Source organism: Panthera leo, chromosome D4 (assembly GCF_018350215.1).
Source record: "Panthera leo isolate Ple1 chromosome D4, P.leo_Ple1_pat1.1, whole genome shotgun sequence".
Taxonomy (NCBI): Eukaryota; Metazoa; Chordata; class Mammalia; order Carnivora; family Felidae; genus Panthera; species Panthera leo.
This window is the reverse complement of record NC_056691.1, coordinates 60,650,898-60,667,674: the sequence shown is the minus strand read 5'-3', so window position 1 is coordinate 60,667,674 and position 16,777 is coordinate 60,650,898. Positions and strand designations below refer to the sequence as shown.

The 16,777-nt window shown below is 45.6% G+C and overlaps 1 protein-coding gene and 1 pseudogene across 1 annotated transcript in view; one reads left to right on the top strand and one right to left on the bottom strand.

Moving 5' to 3' along the window:
- Positions 1-16,777, top strand: part of GABBR2 (gamma-aminobutyric acid type B receptor subunit 2) — a 235,915-nt gene that overhangs the window by 107,237 nt on the left and 111,901 nt on the right. The gene's annotated exons all lie outside the window — the stretch shown is intronic.
- Positions 7,399-7,787, bottom strand: LOC122204947 (annotated as a pseudogene).

The window sequence follows — 16,777 nt, the reverse complement described above, 5'->3', positions numbered from 1 at the left end:
CGCTGATGGTCAGGAGCATGGCTCAGTAATAAACAACTACAATAATAATAATAATAATAACCAGTGTGTGACTGCCCTGTGCACAGAGTACATTCATAGTCTCTATCTCCTTCGCTTCTCCGTGCAATTACATTTATTAACATAATGCTAATAATAGCTATTAATTAATGAGCTCCTACTGCTTTGCAGGCAGCATCCTAAGTACCGGACCCACGTTATTGAATGTGATGCTCAAAAGAGCCACCGGGTGGGGGATGGGTAACTGCAAGTGTCCCAAAGTCTCCTCCCAGTGAGCTGCATCCAGCTCTCTCACCTATGTCGCATCTCTGCCCACGTGTCACCTTGTCAGTGACGCCTCCTCGACACCCTATTTAAAATCGCAGCTCCCACCCCCTCATTCTGCCTCTCAACGGTAACCCCCACAGATCGTGCCACCTTTAAGACTTAGAGCTGGGTGCCTGGGACATAGTAGGTGCCTGATAAATAATTGTTTAATGAATGAAGGATTTAGATCATTAATGACCATGTCATAGATTTTTTTAAAAACAGGTTGAGCAAAGATAAATGCTGTACCTGGCGTCCCACAGGTAGCAAGTGACAAGAGTTTATTCAAAGCTGCCGAATACGGCTGGCTCAGAAGCCCATGTTCTTCACCATTTAGGTGTTCCGTTAATTCACCCAGCATTCCCAGCACCTCCTATAAGCCAGAGCTGGGCCGGGCAGGAGGAGTAATATGGAAGGTTTGTTCCCAAGGAATTCACCGTCCTAACAACCTTGTGAGGTGCGTGGGAGGGGAGCAGGAACCACTCTCCCCATGTTAACAGTGGAGGACGTCACGGGCTCCCCTCCTGCATTGGGTTATTCATGTGTCCATCTGCCCCTTCCCAGTGGACAGGGAGCCTGTGAGCCCCTTGCCTGGGACTGGGGCCCAAAATTCTCTCTGTACTTCTGGTGCCTTGTATAGTACAGGCTCTTAGTCCTTAAAACGTGTTTGTTGATTGAATGCATGAGGAAATTGTAGCTCAGTGCGGCAGAGAGGCTCTGCAGGGCTCCCACAGTGTTCACAGCGAGCCTAGCTCAGAACCACATCCTAGGTCCTCTGATTCTAAATGCAGGTGCCTCCAAATCTTGTGTTCCTAAGCACCGCTTGGCTGCCCTCCCCCTGTTTCTTTAAACACAATTACAAATGACTGCAGATAACGTACAGCACAGGGAAGAAACCTACTCCTTCTGCTGTCAGATAAATTTGAAAGATCAAAATAATGTGGTTTAGCAATTTGTTTCAATTGATGCCTAGCCTTCCAAAGCTTGCAGGTTTGACTTCCTCAAGTCAGGGAAAAAATAGCTATTTCCTTATGAAAAAGCAGTGTGGGGGAGTGTACCGTCTTACGAGAGCTTCAACGGAAGCCCTGTGCACAGACGCTGTCCAGGTCTCCGTGAGAAACAGACGAAAGAAGGAGCCAGTGACAAGGTGATCACAGGGACAATTACTATAATGATAAATGTCATGATAATAGGAATGGCTGTAGTTTTGAATGCTCCCTATATGCTGGGTGCTATGCTAAGCTCTTAAATGCATTATCTCATTTGAATTGTGTCTCTCTAAAACTCCGTATTTGAACTCCTCACCCAGAGCACCTCAGCATGCAACCTTATTTGGAAATAGGGTCATTTAGATGTAATTAGTTAAGATGCGGTCCTACTGGAGTGGCATGATCCCATACAACTAGTGTCCTCATGAAAAGGGGAAAATGGGGGACCGACATGCACACAGGGAGACCACCACACGCAGAAGGAGGCAGACAGCGGGTGATGCTTCTACAGGCTGAGGACACCAGTGATCACCAGCAAAACGCCAGCAAGTGGGAGAGAGAGGTTATGGAACTGACTCTCCCCCACAGCCCCCAGAAGGAACCAGCCCTGCCGCTACCTTGATCTTGGCCTTTTAGCCTCCAGAACCGTGAGCCGTTAAATTTTGATTGTTTAAGCTGCCCTGTCTGTGATATTTTGTTACGGCAGTCCTAGCAAACTAATGCAGCCCCACAGGATGGAGACTGCTGTTACACCAGCGTTTGGCAGGTGAGAAAACTCAGAGGTTAAATGATTTACCAGGGGTGGGACACAGGACACAGGCCAACACTCACAGTTAACCATTATTCTACACCCATACAAGCTATCTTCCATTAGGGGGCAAAAGGGTCCCAGCCAGAGAAGGACAGAGATGAAAGGAAGCAGGGAGACCAGCATTTCTCACGACCCACTCCTTCAGGTGAGGAATGAGGGGCCCTAGTAAAATGCAAGGCTGAAGCCAGGACCCTGGCTCCTCATCTCTAGGGGGCAGCGCCCCTCCCACCCAGCTTCTACCCCTCCCCACCCCCCACGCCCCCAGGGAGAAAGTTCTGCGCCTCTTGGTTTGGCCAGCCAGTCCTGGAAGCAGCTCCTTACATTTAACTCACTTCTTTCCTGACTGGAGGAGTGGGGGTATTTACCACCCCGTGCTCCTTCTTCTCATTCACATATTTAAAAATAACATACACGTGTCCTTTTCAGATTACAAAAATAATATGTGATCAGAAGGAAAATGTAAATGGTACAGACAAGCACCAAAAAGAAAATCAAAGTCACCCGTAACTTCATTCAGACAGGCCCAGCTCAAGCACCACACTTCACCCTCAGCTGTGATCTTTTTTTTTTTTTTTATTCTTTTACAACTATTTGCTTTGGTCCCTCACGTTATAAAGCTTTTTCTGCAGCAGCGGTTCTCTGTCATTTTAGCCCCATCTTTCTTTTTTTATGGTGATAAAATATACGTAAATTTACCATTTTAACCATTCGTAAGTGCAGTGTTCTGTGATATGAACCATATGCACAGTATTGTGCAAACTGTCACTGCCTTCCGTCTCTAGAACTCCTCATCTTCCCGGACTGCAGCTCTGTACCTATCGAACACTAACTCCCCATTAGGTGCCATCATTTTAAAGCTATTATCTATTATGATAAAGCTGATTTTATTTGTTTATTATTTATATTGAAAATTGTTTGTAAAAACTGTATAAGTAGTTTGGTAACTACGTTTAGAGAGAAATTTATATGGTATTGGCAAGCTACTGCTAACCAAATAGCAATTAGCTGAGCAAAAGTTTCACACAGAAACTTGAAAATGTACAATTTTAGGGGCACCTGTTGTGGATCAGTCAGTTAAGCATCCGACTTCGGCTCAGGTCATGATCCCACGGTTTGAGTGGGGTTCGAGCCCAAGTCGGGTTCTGTGCTGACCGCTCAGAGCCTGGAACCTGCTTCAGATTCTGTGCCTCCCTCTCTCTCTGCCTCTCTCATTCTCTCTCAAAAATAAGTAAACATTAAAAGAAAAAGAATGTACGTCTTAGGGGCGCCTGGGTGGCTAGCCAGTTAGGCATCTGACTCTTGGTTTTGGCTCAGATCATAATCTCATGGTTCATGAGATCGAGCCCCGAATCTGGCTGGACTCTGCACTGATAGCAAGGAGCCTGCTTGGTATTCTCTCTCTCTCTCTCTCTCTCTCTCTCTCTCTCTCTCAGTCTCTCTCTCTCTCTCTGCCCCTCCCTTACTCATGGGCATACACTCTCTCCCTTTCTCTCAAAATAAATAAATAGACCTTTAAAAAAAAGAATGTGCATTTTAAAATGTTGAGAATATAGCAAACAACATTTTTAAAGTAAACAATACAGTTGAATATTAGCGATCCCCACTGTTGAGAAAATACTCTGGTAAAGATAGACCCAGATCCTGTGCGAAAACCATATGTGAAGAGCCCTGTAACGTACCACGTGCTTTTCTCACCGCATGAGGCCAGAATACCCCCTCAGTGTGTGTCAAGGTATGTTAGCCTGTGCACTTGCTAAGGAGGAGGGAAGCCTTCTGCCGTCAGGAGAGGGCAGCTGACATAAACTTCAGCTGACAAGACACACAGCTTTAAACACTGATGGATGCCGGCTCCCCTTGTGTGCACTCGTGAAGCAGAGGAGACTCACACACACTCGGATGTGACACCGAGTGAGGCTAGCCCTGTGTCAGGGGGCGGAGGCAGCTGGGAAGATCCATTTTCTCGTGGAATTGCAACACCCTCCCCACCCCTTTTCTTTCTCAATGGAATAGAAGCCTTCTAGAACTCTTGTTTAAATAGTAATTGGCAAATTACTCAGTTGCTAGGCCTGGAATCTGGTCAGGGCACTGTAAATTGTGGAAGGGGGTGTGGGAGGGACAGGATTGGTGGGGGTCGGGGGCATGCCCACCTTTGCCTTCTTAAGAGGCAATAGTGTAAAATGCTTAGGATCACGGACTCTGGAAACAGACTTCCTAAGTTCACATCTTGGTTTCACTTGCTAGTCTGGTAAACCTGGGCAAGAACTTAATCTCTTTGCACCTCAGTTTGTCTGTAAAATGGGGACAGTGTCTTACGTAGGGCTTCCTGTAAATAGGCTCTGAGACCCAGCTGGGACCCTCAGTCGCCAGTATTCCTGGGAGCTGGAGGACGGTGCTTCAACCATAAAGAGGAGCGCTGAGCAGAGCCCCCTCAGATTACCCTACAGGAAATAATAGGGCCTACTGTAGGGGCTTGTGGGGATGACAGAGGTTTATGCGTGTAGGGTGCTGGACACGATGTGCGCTAAATTATCACGAGGATGCTATGGAAGGGTACATTTGGACACCAGCTGCCTCCAAGACCTGTGATTAACTTTGCAGGAGGTACAGGGGTTGGTGGGTCCCAATGGCACTGCTCCAGCAGCCTTCTTGCAGCTCTTACCATCTTTGGGAATTCACATTCTCACATTCATATGCACCCAAGCAAACGCACTCAGGTGGACTCACATGTTCATACACACACACACAGGCGGTAGCACCTGAGTGGCTCAGTCAATTAAGCATACACACACACACACACACACACACACACACACACACACACACCTAAATATGTGATTTACGGGTGTTCATCGTCATCATGTGTTTAGCTTTATCAAGCTATTCCACTGGTTTTCAAACTTGTTTTTCAAAAGAGATCTTACATATAAGCTCAATATCATTGTCCCTCAGTTAACATTTACATAAATGTTAAAATTACATTTAACATTACTTTTTTTTTCTTTTAAACTTGTTCCTCGGAAGACTCCTCCATTAACCCTCCTTGTTGATGAAAAAATAAGCAAGCACATTTCTGCAGTAACAAAAATGAAGCAAAGCCTTGAACGGGGCAGCTGGCCTGGGGCCTTAGGTCGGCTCACCCCAGTCAGGGCCCCCAGGCAGGGCCCAAGGATAGCAGCCAAGGTGGCAGGTCCCGTGACAGCGCCCCAGAGGTGGGGTAGGGACAGTCTTAGCTGGGACCCAGACCCACACTCTTTATTTTAATAGCTGTGTTTGATTTTAATGTGCACGATAAAAATATAACTAGCACTTGAGGTAGCAAGATAAGGTTTCTTTTTTAGTTCGAAGAGGCAGATATTCTGTCAAGAAGAGCACAGATGGTACATGGATCCTGCAGAAACCACGGAGGTGATCCACACATCATGGTTGTTTCTTCTTGCTTTCTCTGTCTCTTAAAAGGCACGTTGGTCGTCCTCTTCCAAGGTGAAGAAATTAATCATAAATGAGTGGGAAAGAAAGAGAGAGAGAGAAAGAGAGGGAAAGGCAGAGAAAGAGAGAGAAACCAACAGAACAGTGGTTTCCTTGGGCAGTCTGCCTGGTTACCAAAGCCAGCCAACGGTACTATACTTTTGCACATGAGATTTCTGTGATAGGATTAATGTTCTTTCTGTTTAAGGCCCCTTCACCACATTCTGTGTGCTTTTAGTAATAAAACAAAATGGTGTTTGGCTAGGGGATGGGTGTCCATTAAACAGACAAGAGCCTGGCTGCTTTGGGTAAGCTGCTGGTGGTGGCTGTTGAAACCTGTCTCCCTCACTGGACCCCAGGCAGCATGGTGTGTCGAATCTTGCACTCACCCCCACTGTGCCATCATCTTGACTCCAAGTACTTGGTTAGTTTTATGATGGAGGCTTCTTCTACCCACTCCTTGGGGGGGGGGGGTCTTTCTAAGATTCACCTCTATGAATGTTCTCACGGTCTGACCTATATTAGAGTCTCAGCTGATGGTCAATGAACAAATACATCAGATATTTTTGTCACCACCTGTCCCCCACCTCTTCAATATCTCCTAAGGGCTTTATACATAGTAGATATCCAGGAAAGACTAGTTAGCTGGTTGGATGGGTGAGTGAATGGGTGGGGGGAAGGGCAGGTGGGTAGATAGTTGGAAGGTTGAATGGATGAGTGAGTGGATGGATGGATGTGTGTGAGTAGGTGGATGGAAGGCTGGGTAGATGGATAGATGGGCAGGTCAGTGGTTAAACAAAGATGAATGAATGGGTGAGTCGGTGGGAAGATAGGTGGGTGAGAAGGAATGAGTGGGTGAACAGCAGGCCTAGAAGAGGTAATTGCAATTCATATGTGTCTGCTTCATTCTAATCAAAGCACATTTTCTCTGGGAGGATCTACAGAGGTGATGGCCCTGATGTCTTGACTCCTTTTCTGTACAAGTCCTGACCTCTAGAAAGTGTTTGCTGCATTTTCTGATGTGAGACCCCATCTTGTCATCTGACTCATGGAAATACATGTTTCATTTCATGCCATTATTCTCCACTCACATTTCACCCTTTCAGGGGTTGGGCCTCATTAAAAACTGTCCTCTACACAGTTCCTCTTTGAGGAAGTTCCTTGTTAGGGCATTTCTGCTGTGAAATATATCACACCAACTGATGTGAGTGCCAACCTGAATGCTAAAGACCGTTATTAGCAGATTTAGCCTAGAGATGTTTCAGAGTTGTCAGTTCTGATGTTCATAGGATTATATTTCCAAACATCATCACACATCCTCTATGACAGACTTGATTACTGTGATGAACTAGTTTTCTTCCTTTAAGAAATGTTCCAGTTGCAAAAATGACTCTGAAAGCTTTGGTTGAAAATGAGGGGCAAAACTGAAGTGACACTGTCTCATTTGGGTGGCTGTTTACCTTCCTGGGATAGGCAGCCCAGTGTGGCAGAAATAGCACTGGACATGGGGTCTGCAGACCTAGGTTCGCATGCTGTCCCCTACATCTTAGCAGTGGTGACCTTGGGGAGGTCTCTAATCTTTTCATTCTCTTCTGCAAAATGAGACCAGTGATCAAGAGCCCCTTGCTGGGTGGCTCTGCAGATGAATTAAGGAAGGTGCACTACAAACTGTAAAGGGCCGTGTATGATTGAGGGATCCCCAGTAGAAGAAGGAAGAAAGCCATAACTCATCAATATCATTTTATTTATTCATCTTTGGTTCCCAAGTCTTATTCAGGAACTCATACAAAATGTCCGGATAAATGAATTTTAATCCTCATCTTTCTCCTCTTCCTCATCATGGTTAATCTGGAAGTGATGCAATTCGTAACTCTCTTTGCTATTAGCAACTCTGCACAACCAATCATGTAGATTATTCTTCTTCAGATATTTTTTGGTGAGATGTTGCAAACACCTTTTGGAAGAGGGCACCTCAGAAGTTACAGTCATCTTGCTCTTACTCCTTTCAATGGTTACAACCCCTCCATCGAGACTCTCAGCTTGGCCACTCACTTGGAGTCTCTCTTGAAGAAACTGCTCAAAATTGGCAGCATCCATGACCCCCTCTTGTACAGGGTGGGTGCAGTCGAAGGTAAACCTCAGAACTTGCTCCTTTCTTTTTCGACCCCCTCCACCACAAGCTTTTTCATGGGCGCCATCATGGCGGCAGCATATATCACTTTATGTATGTATGTATGTATGTATGTATGTATGTATGTATGTTTTGGCTTGAACAACAGGAGAAATCAGATATTTATAGGGGAAAGATTAACTGTATGTCCAAGAACTAATAAAACACACTTCTGGGCCATGGAATTATTACCAGTGATGAAACCAGAGAATAAATACCTGGCACAACTGCTGGGAAGTGACTGTTTCCCTTTGCTCATTCACTTCTTCTATAAATATTTACTACCACCTACAGCGGAAGGATGTGGGGAGGGGGATGCTACAGATACAGCACTGAGCAAGGCAGATTTGTTTCTTGTACCAGGGAAGAGATGGACACTAAACAGATACTCATGTGAATAACTATTTGAATATACATTGTGGAAAATGCTTTGAAAGAAAGCCATGGGGTGTGTTGAGAACTTATAGCATGGAGGCCTGACAGAGGCTGGGGATCAGAAAAGACTTTCCTAAGGAGATGACTTTGAGCTGAGGTTCAAGAATGAATAGGAGCCAGCTAGAGGGTTGGAAGGGCAGCCGTTAAAAGAAGTTGTTATAGAGCACTAATGACATAGAAGATTGTTCACAATATATTCGTCAGTGTAAAGGGGGAAGGTTACAAAGGTTTTTTATGGTAGGGGTGCCTGGGTGGCTCAATCAGTTAAGCATCCTACTCTTGGTTTTGGCTCAGGTCATGATCTCATGGTTTGCGAGTTCGAGCCCCACGTTGGGCTCTGTGCTGACATCTCAGAGTTTAAAGCCTGCTTCAGATTCTGTGTGTGTCTCTCTCTCTGCCCCTCCCCCACTTGCACTCTGTCTCTCTCTCTCTCAAAAATAAACACACACACACACACACACACACACACACACACACATATATATATATATATATATATATATATATATATATATAAACTAACATTTACTAAGTGCCCAAAGTATTGAGTTTCCTGGGAGCAAGCCCTGCCTGTGAAGGAGATGTGCTTAGTACCACTTATATATTTATATATATAAGCATATATATATAAACATTTATATATATAAATGTTTACATATATAATATATAAAACAAAGGTTTTTATGGTAGATCCTCACTTAAAAAAAACTTTTTTTTAAAAATGTAATTTATTGTCAAATTGATTTCCATAAAACACCCAGTACTCATCCCAACAGGTGCTCTCCTCAATGCCCATCACCCACTTTCCCCTCTTGCCCACCCCCCATCTACCCTTAGTTTGTTCTCAGTCCTTAAGAGTCTCTTAAGGTTTGCCTCCCTCCCTCTCTGTAACTTTTTTTTTCCACTTCCCCTCACTCATGGTCTTCTGTTAAGTTTCTCAAGATCCACATATGAGTGAAAACATATGGTATCTGTCTTTCTCTGCCTGGCTTATTTCACTTAGCATAATACCCTCCAGTTCCATCCACGTTGCTGCAAATGGCCAGATTTCACTCTTTCTCATTGCCAAGTAGTATTCCATTGGATATATAAACCACATCTTCTTTATCCAGTCATCCATTGATGGACATTTAGGCTCTTTCCATAATTTGACTGTTGTTGAAAGCGCTGCTATAAACATTGGGGTACAAGTGCCCCTATGCATCAGCACTCCTGCATCCTTTGGGTAAATTCCTACTAGTGCTATTGCTGAGTCATAGGGTAGCAGTATTTTTAATTAAAAAAAAAAAAACGTTTTTTAATCCTCACTTTTGATAACCAACTTTTAAATACATAAAGACTAGAAGAATGTACTCTAAAATGTTATCCAGTGAGTGTCTCTGGATGGAACTCTTTCTCTTTGCTTATTTCTCATTTTCAAATTTTTTGCAGTGATTATATAGTACTTTAGGTCTCGCTTAAAAAAAAAGGAAGACTTAAAAATAGTATTAAAATAATATTAACTTTAAAAGACCTAGACTTTAATCCAGTCTTGGCCCTTACTAGTCAAGGGACTTTAGCTAGTAAGCCCTTGGACTCACTTTTCCCATCTGTACAATAGGATCTATGAACACTCAGCTCCTAGGGTTGTCATGAGGACTAGATGACACATTGCTACCTGGTTCAGTTCCTGGCACCTGTAGGCTCTCAGCCATTATTAATGCTCTTCTGCTTTCTGTCCCATATATCTTAGATGGACCCTGATTCTCACTTAGAAATAAATGGAGCAGGGAGCGGAGAAAAGGGGGAGGTAGACATCAGAGAGGCCTTGAACATGTCCTGCTCTCGTGTGAGCCTCGAATTTCTGAGGCTGGAGGAACTTCTTTCTCCTCAATGGCAAACTCTAGTGAGTTGGATCCCCACTAGTTGGATTCCAGTTAACTGAGGGCATATCATGTAATTTAATCTTGAGTATGTAGAAACAAATACGTAGGGTCTTGCCTAATATAGACCAGAAGCCAGCTTGAAAAACTCTTGAGGCTGGAAACTTAGGGCACATACAATGAATGCCTGTTGTGATAGATCAGCTCTAGATTGTGGCTCTAGTAGACTTTTGGTGTAATAACATCAAGAATGCAGAATTTTATATATGCATATGTATGTGTCATATACATACATAAACACGTACATATATATTTTTACAGGGCCACCATATGTGATAAAACAGTGACCTAGATTCTCCCTCAGGCACACGGGATCTTAGTAGGCCATAAGTAGTGATACTCAATCCACATAACCACTATCATTCCCCTTTAGTAATCTGGCAGGGTCCCTGCAGTATATACAGGCTCTATGGTACTTTCCGAAACGCACCAAAAAAATTCTCTGTTCATCCTCAAATCTAGTAATTCTATCAACTAGCTTATGAAGAGCTGCCTCAGTAATCCACATTTAATGACCTTAGCCACCAGACAGCTGTCTTGGGAATTAAAGTCTCTTGTGAACAGAGTATCCTGAGGTTCTAAACTTCAGTATAATGGAAACGTGTCCTATTTCCCCCCAGCAGTAGGACGTGGAGAAGATGCCCGGCTTGGTGTCTTCTCCTTGGGCTCACACTCCTCACCCCAACTTTTATGAGCAGTGACCGTAACAGGCAGTGGGACTTATCAGATGACCTCCCCCCCACCTCCACTGGACAGTCAGTGGATGTCAGCTGGGGCTGAGCTCTGGGCCTCAGTTCATCTGTGAGATCATGGGGATGTTGCCTGACATGGTCAGAGAAAGGGCTCTCTGATCTCTAAGGCCTCGTGGGACTCCGAAGTAGTGAAGGAGAAAAGGTTTTCAAGATGGAAACCAACCTTTACTAAGCACCTGAAGTACCGAGTTTCCCAGGGGCAGGTCCTGCCTGTGAAGGAGATATGCTTGGTACCATTTTATAGATGAGGAAACCCAGTTCAAGAGACTGGGTAGCCTGCCCACATTCACAAGGTGGGAAGTAGAGTCCAGGTTTTGGGCCTGATGGCAGCCACTTCAAATGCCCTTTTTTTTTTTTTTTTTTTTTTTTTACACCTTTGTCTACTTTCCCCGCCTCCCTCAGTGGAATCCTTTGGAACCTAATTCGCACTCTCACACCCGCATGTTTCTACAGAAAAATCTATACAGGTATCATTTCGACTCTTCCCTCCACCTGCTGAGCTCTGCCGACTCTGTGAACTCCCAACTACCACCTCTCTTCTCTCTCTCCTCTGCTTCTCATTTATTCTGGCTCTCACTTTTTACACCTACCAGATTATTCTTCCTAAATAATTGTTGACCGTGTTATTCCTCATTAAAAACTTTCCATGGCTCCGCACTGCCTATAGGATAGAGCCTGGCATTTTAGGAGCTTTACCTCCAGCCATAACCTGTGTTTCCAGGTATTTCTCCTCCTGCTGCTCTTCATACAGAAGGGATATTAGCTAGTCTTCCACACACACATCGGATTCTCAACCTTCATAGCTGCACTTTTGGCAGGAGTGGGCTTTCTATCATCTCAACCTTTTATCCACTTAACTACTAATTTTTGAGAACTTATTATGGGCCAAGCACTGTATTGGAATCCAGGAACACAGCAGTGAATCAAACAAACAGAAAGCCCTTCCTTCAAAGAATTTATAACCTAGTACAAGGAGAGAGTCAATGATCGACATATTGAATAAGTAAATTATATAGTATGTTAGAAGGCAGCAGTTGCTATTTAAGAAGGAAGAAGAAAGAAATATGCAGGAAGGGAAGGAGAATTAGAAATGGCACCAATGGAGGGGGAGCAAGGAGAAGTTTAAATGTGCTTTTTTTTTTAAGTTTATTTATTTATTTTGAGAGAGAGAGAGGCAGCGTAAGTGGGTGAAGGGCAGAGAGAGAGAGGGAGAGAAATGATCCCAAGCAGGCTCCGCACTGTCAGCACAGAGCCCAGTGAGGGACTTGAACTCACAAACTGTGAGATCATGACCTGAGCCAAAACCAATAATTGGACGCTGAACTGACTGGGCCACCCGGGCTCCCCAGGAAGTTTTAAACAGGATGGCCAGAGGAGGCCTCACTGGGAAGGTAGTGTGTGAGAAAAGACTTGAAGGAGGTACAAGAGTGAGCCATGCCATGTCTGGGGTAAAAGTGATCCAGACAGGTGGACCACCAGGGTGAAAGTCTAGGTTGACAATGTCTAGAGCACTGGGGTAGGGGGAGCTTCTGGCCAAGATGGAGGAGTAACAGGAACTGGATTTACCCTCTTGCCTTAAGCAGCTAACAAACCGGTGAAATCATGTGTGACAACAGTTTTCTGACACTGGATTACAGACAGCAGAGGAGAGTGACTCCTGAGAGAAGGGACACAGAGGATGTGAGCCTTCGGATTGCCCAGCTTACTGCCTGGAGGGTTTCCAGACGGCAGCACAGGAAGGACGGCCCACACAGAGCCCCGCAGTCCACCAGGTTGACAATGTGAATGGAGACAGAGTTGAAAATTTGAATTAAGAGAAACCAAGGAGGATAGAATTTGCAGGCAGAGTAGCGGAAGGGAGAGAGCCACATGAGAGGGGAGGGCAGTAGAGCTTCAAGGGGCTGCTTCAAGTCTTCAGCTGTGGACTGTCAGCACCTGCTGATGTAGTGAGGGAACCGCCTGAGACTAGAGAAAGCACGAGCAGAAAGGAACAGGCAGAAGGATCCTCGGAGCTCTTGCAGGGCCAGGAACCATCCATGTTCACCCCAGCCAGGGTGGGAAACCTTCATAGCGCACGGGGAGATCCTCAGAAGGTTACTGTCTCAGCAGTTGGGGTAAAATCAACCCTAGACTAACGGTGGCTCTGGTCCCAGCTGACAAAGCTCAGAAGCAAGCCTCAGAAAGGTCAAGCTCATTTCAAGTAACTTAATGATGTCCCAGACAAAGCTTTAGAACATTTAAAGGAATTTTAAAAATATCTAGCACCCAACGAGGGGTCTGATGTCTAATAAAAAAATTATCAAGCAGTCAAAGAAGCTGGAGTGTGTGGGAAATGCAGGGAGGCCACTGTAGCTGGAATGGTGTCAGTGAGGGGAGAAGCACAGACACCATCAGAGAAATCAGAGGCCATATTTTATGGGTCCTAGGAAGCTCTTGGCTAACTGAGTAGTCAGGAGAAGATGTTTTCTTTCTTGCCTCCCCTACCAGAGGGAAAAGTGCCCCTGCTTTGTTCCAGACTCCCTGGGCACCATGGAGCCATTGGCCTATCCCTTGCAAGGTAGCCTTGAGCGCTCACCTGCCCACTACCAGCCCTCACACTGTACTCCCCAGAGTATGGGTTCAACGCAGAAGCAGGAAGCAGAGGAGAGTACGCAAACAAAGGAAGTACTGAAAGAAGGACATTTCCCATTGGGGACAATAAAGGGCCTGGGGACCTGCTTCAGTCCCGCCTTCCAGTCTCAGATCCAGCCCCTCAAAGATGTGTGACCTTGGAAAATCTTCCTGACCACCATCACCTGTTTGCTTGTTTGATTAAAATTAATAATTGAGTGCCACCTACTTCTAAAGAGAGTTTGAAGCACCTTTCGATTACAGGCATATACACAGCAAGGCCATTGAAACAGAAGTCAAAAATTTTAAATCATACAATGTGAGGGCGAAATATATTCCAAAAACCTAGGCTGGTATAGTGAACTTAATGATGAATTTAAGTGAACTGGCTGCCAAGTGATAAAGAGAACGGAACCTCATTTTCTTCATGTGCAAAATGGGACTAATGAGCTCTGCCAAGCCTACCCCAGAGAGATGCCATGAGGATCATCAAGGCTATGGATGAGAATGTGTCACTCAGGACTCTTCTGGAACAAGTAATAGAAAACCGTCCCTCCCCAAAGATACCAGTGAAGTCCAGGATGAGGCTTCTCCATCTCTCCTCTCTGGGGCTGCTTTCTCGTCTGCCAGTGCCATTCTCAGCCTCTGCACACACAGTTGCTTCTGAATCCCACATCACAGCACCAAGTCCAGCAAGACAGGGAACCTGTTTCCCCAGTAATGCCAACAAAATCCCTGGAAGTGAGTCCTCTGTGCGTTGATTGGCTGACTTGGGTCATGCGCCCATACCTGAACCAATCACTGTAACTAGAAGGCTGCACTGATTGGCTTAGTCTAAGTCATGTGATTCAGCCCTGCATAGAGTTAAGTTTCATGAAACTTCAACAAGTCAGAGTGGGGCCAGGTGGATCTCTGGGTGGCTTTTGTCTCTTCTCTGTCTCTCCTCCAACAGATCCATTCTCTGCCCTTCTCTGTGCCCTGGGAAGCTGTTGCCATGGTCGGCGTTACCCGGGATCCCTTGTCCTCGGGGTTTCTGGCTGGATTTAGCCAGTGGCGAGTGCAGACAGGAGATTGAAAGCCACCGAGGAGAGAGAGAGGTCAGGGGGCAGCCCCCAGCCTTGCTTTCGTATCTCTTGAAATAGCTGTGCCCTCCTTCCAAGGCTATGGCTTCTCTGCCTCCCACTCTTGTGAAGTTCTGAGGACACTATTTCTTCCCTTGCTCCTCTGTTCCAAGACATATAACAGCTCCTGCCATTGTTAGTCTATGGGCACAATGCTGTCTTGTGTCTGTTCCCTTAATCTGTTCCCTCACTCTATAGTAGTCCTTAATAAAGTATCTTCCTTGGAACCATCCAGGGTGAATTCTCTTACTTCCTGTGACCCTGTATTTGTTATCTATTGCTTCATAACAAATTATCCCAAAGCATAGTAACTTAAAGCAACAATAAAGATTTATTATCTCACATAGTGTCTGTGGGTCAGGAATTCAGGAGTGATTTAGCTGGAAGGTTCTGGCTTGGGGTCTTTAATATATGTAATTGCAGGCAGGATGGGACTAAAGTCATCTTCAGGCTTCCTGAGGGTGGAGATTTGCTTCCAAGACAGCTCCCTGCCATGGCTGGCTTACTAATGGTGGCTATTGGTGGACTTAGTTCCTCACCACATGGACCTCTCCATATGGCTGCTTGGGTGTCCTCATCACATGGTGGCCAGCTTCCACCAGCATGAGTAATCCAAGAGAAAGCAAGGCTAAGGCTGCAGTGTCTTTATATGATCTAGTTTTGAAACCACACTCTGCCATTTCTGTAATATCCTACTGGTTACACAGACCAGCCCTGTTCAATGTGGGAGGAGACTGTACAGGGTGTGAATACCAGTAGGGGAGAATCATTGGAGCCATCTTAGAGTGTGGCTATCACAGCCCCTGAAAACGTCATCTCTAAATTGAAATCAGGGTACTATTATCATTCAAATGGGGATCAGTTGGTGATCAAGAAAAATGTCCACTACAAAATGTTCGACAGCTATAAACCAGGTGCAAATCCTCTTGATAATAAGGAATTATGTCTCAAATTCACCAGCTGGACCCATAAGTTGAACAGGGGTCTTAGAAGAGCCCCTCAAGCCCAGGCCAGAAGTGGAAGGGAAGAGAGAACCCATCTTAAGCAAAAACATTCCTCCATTTATCTTTCGGAGCTTCAGCTGGCCCCACTCCAGCTCTGAAAACAGCTTCAGACACCCACCTCATCCACGCCTGGCATTCCACAGCCATCATTCTGTTTCTGCTGCTAGAAGAAGCTTCCTGACCCCCCTAAGCCTGAGTCCACCTCAGTAGGTGGTGCCACCAACAGCTGCCCTTCCCTCCCTTTCTGATTTTGCCCCTGCTGACTCCTCTTTCCTTCCCAGGAGAATTGGTGGAAGACTTTTTTAAATGATGGAGGATTTTTAGGCTTAGCCCATGAAGCCAAGTGAATAGTCCCCAAACCCCATATGGAGCCATCTGGGTTTCTAATGGGGGAGCTGAGCCAAGAGGGAGAATGGGTTCTCAATCAGGCGCCTTCCTGCCAGCCCAGCCCGCTCTTTCCAAGGTGGGAGGTGGGACTGGTGACTCATCGGGACTGAGCTGAGGGCCACCAGGGCTGGGAGGAGCCTAGGAGACTGCCACATACATACGCCCTCACGTGTGTACACGCATGCACATATACATGCATTGGCAATGCAAACACACACAGACTGTTGCACAGATGGAGAAACCAAGACACATTCAAGATTTGGAGAGCCTCCTGCCCAACTCCAGCCTCTGTGTGTAACCTGATGTCAGCCACTGGGATCTTGGAAAGGTTCTCAGGAAGCTCCATCTCTCAGTTCAGGGATGACCAACCTCAGGATTTCTTCACATTCCTGCAGGCTTGTGCTCTCATGGTTCTGCTTGTGCTGAATTCATTCAGGATTTGGACCAGCCCATGATCCCTGAGGTTTTCCTCAGCTCTGGGCCCCATTGACCCATGCAGGAAATTCAGACCCCTCCTCCGTTATGACAGCCACACAAAACAAGAACAAACGGACCTGAAAGCCATCCCCTTTACAAGGACTTGTGAGGGGTTCCAGTGAAGGTTTGGGGATCAAGCAGAGAGGGTTTGTACCAGAGAATATAATTTGAATGACTTTGAGTTGGACCTTACTTACTCCTGACCTTGTTCCTGCTCGCCACCCTCCCCGTCTTAGGGGCCATTTCCTTCGTGGTGGTCTCTCCGGGCCTCCCACCCCTCTTGGGCCTCCTTCTCTGCCGAGAAAATAGC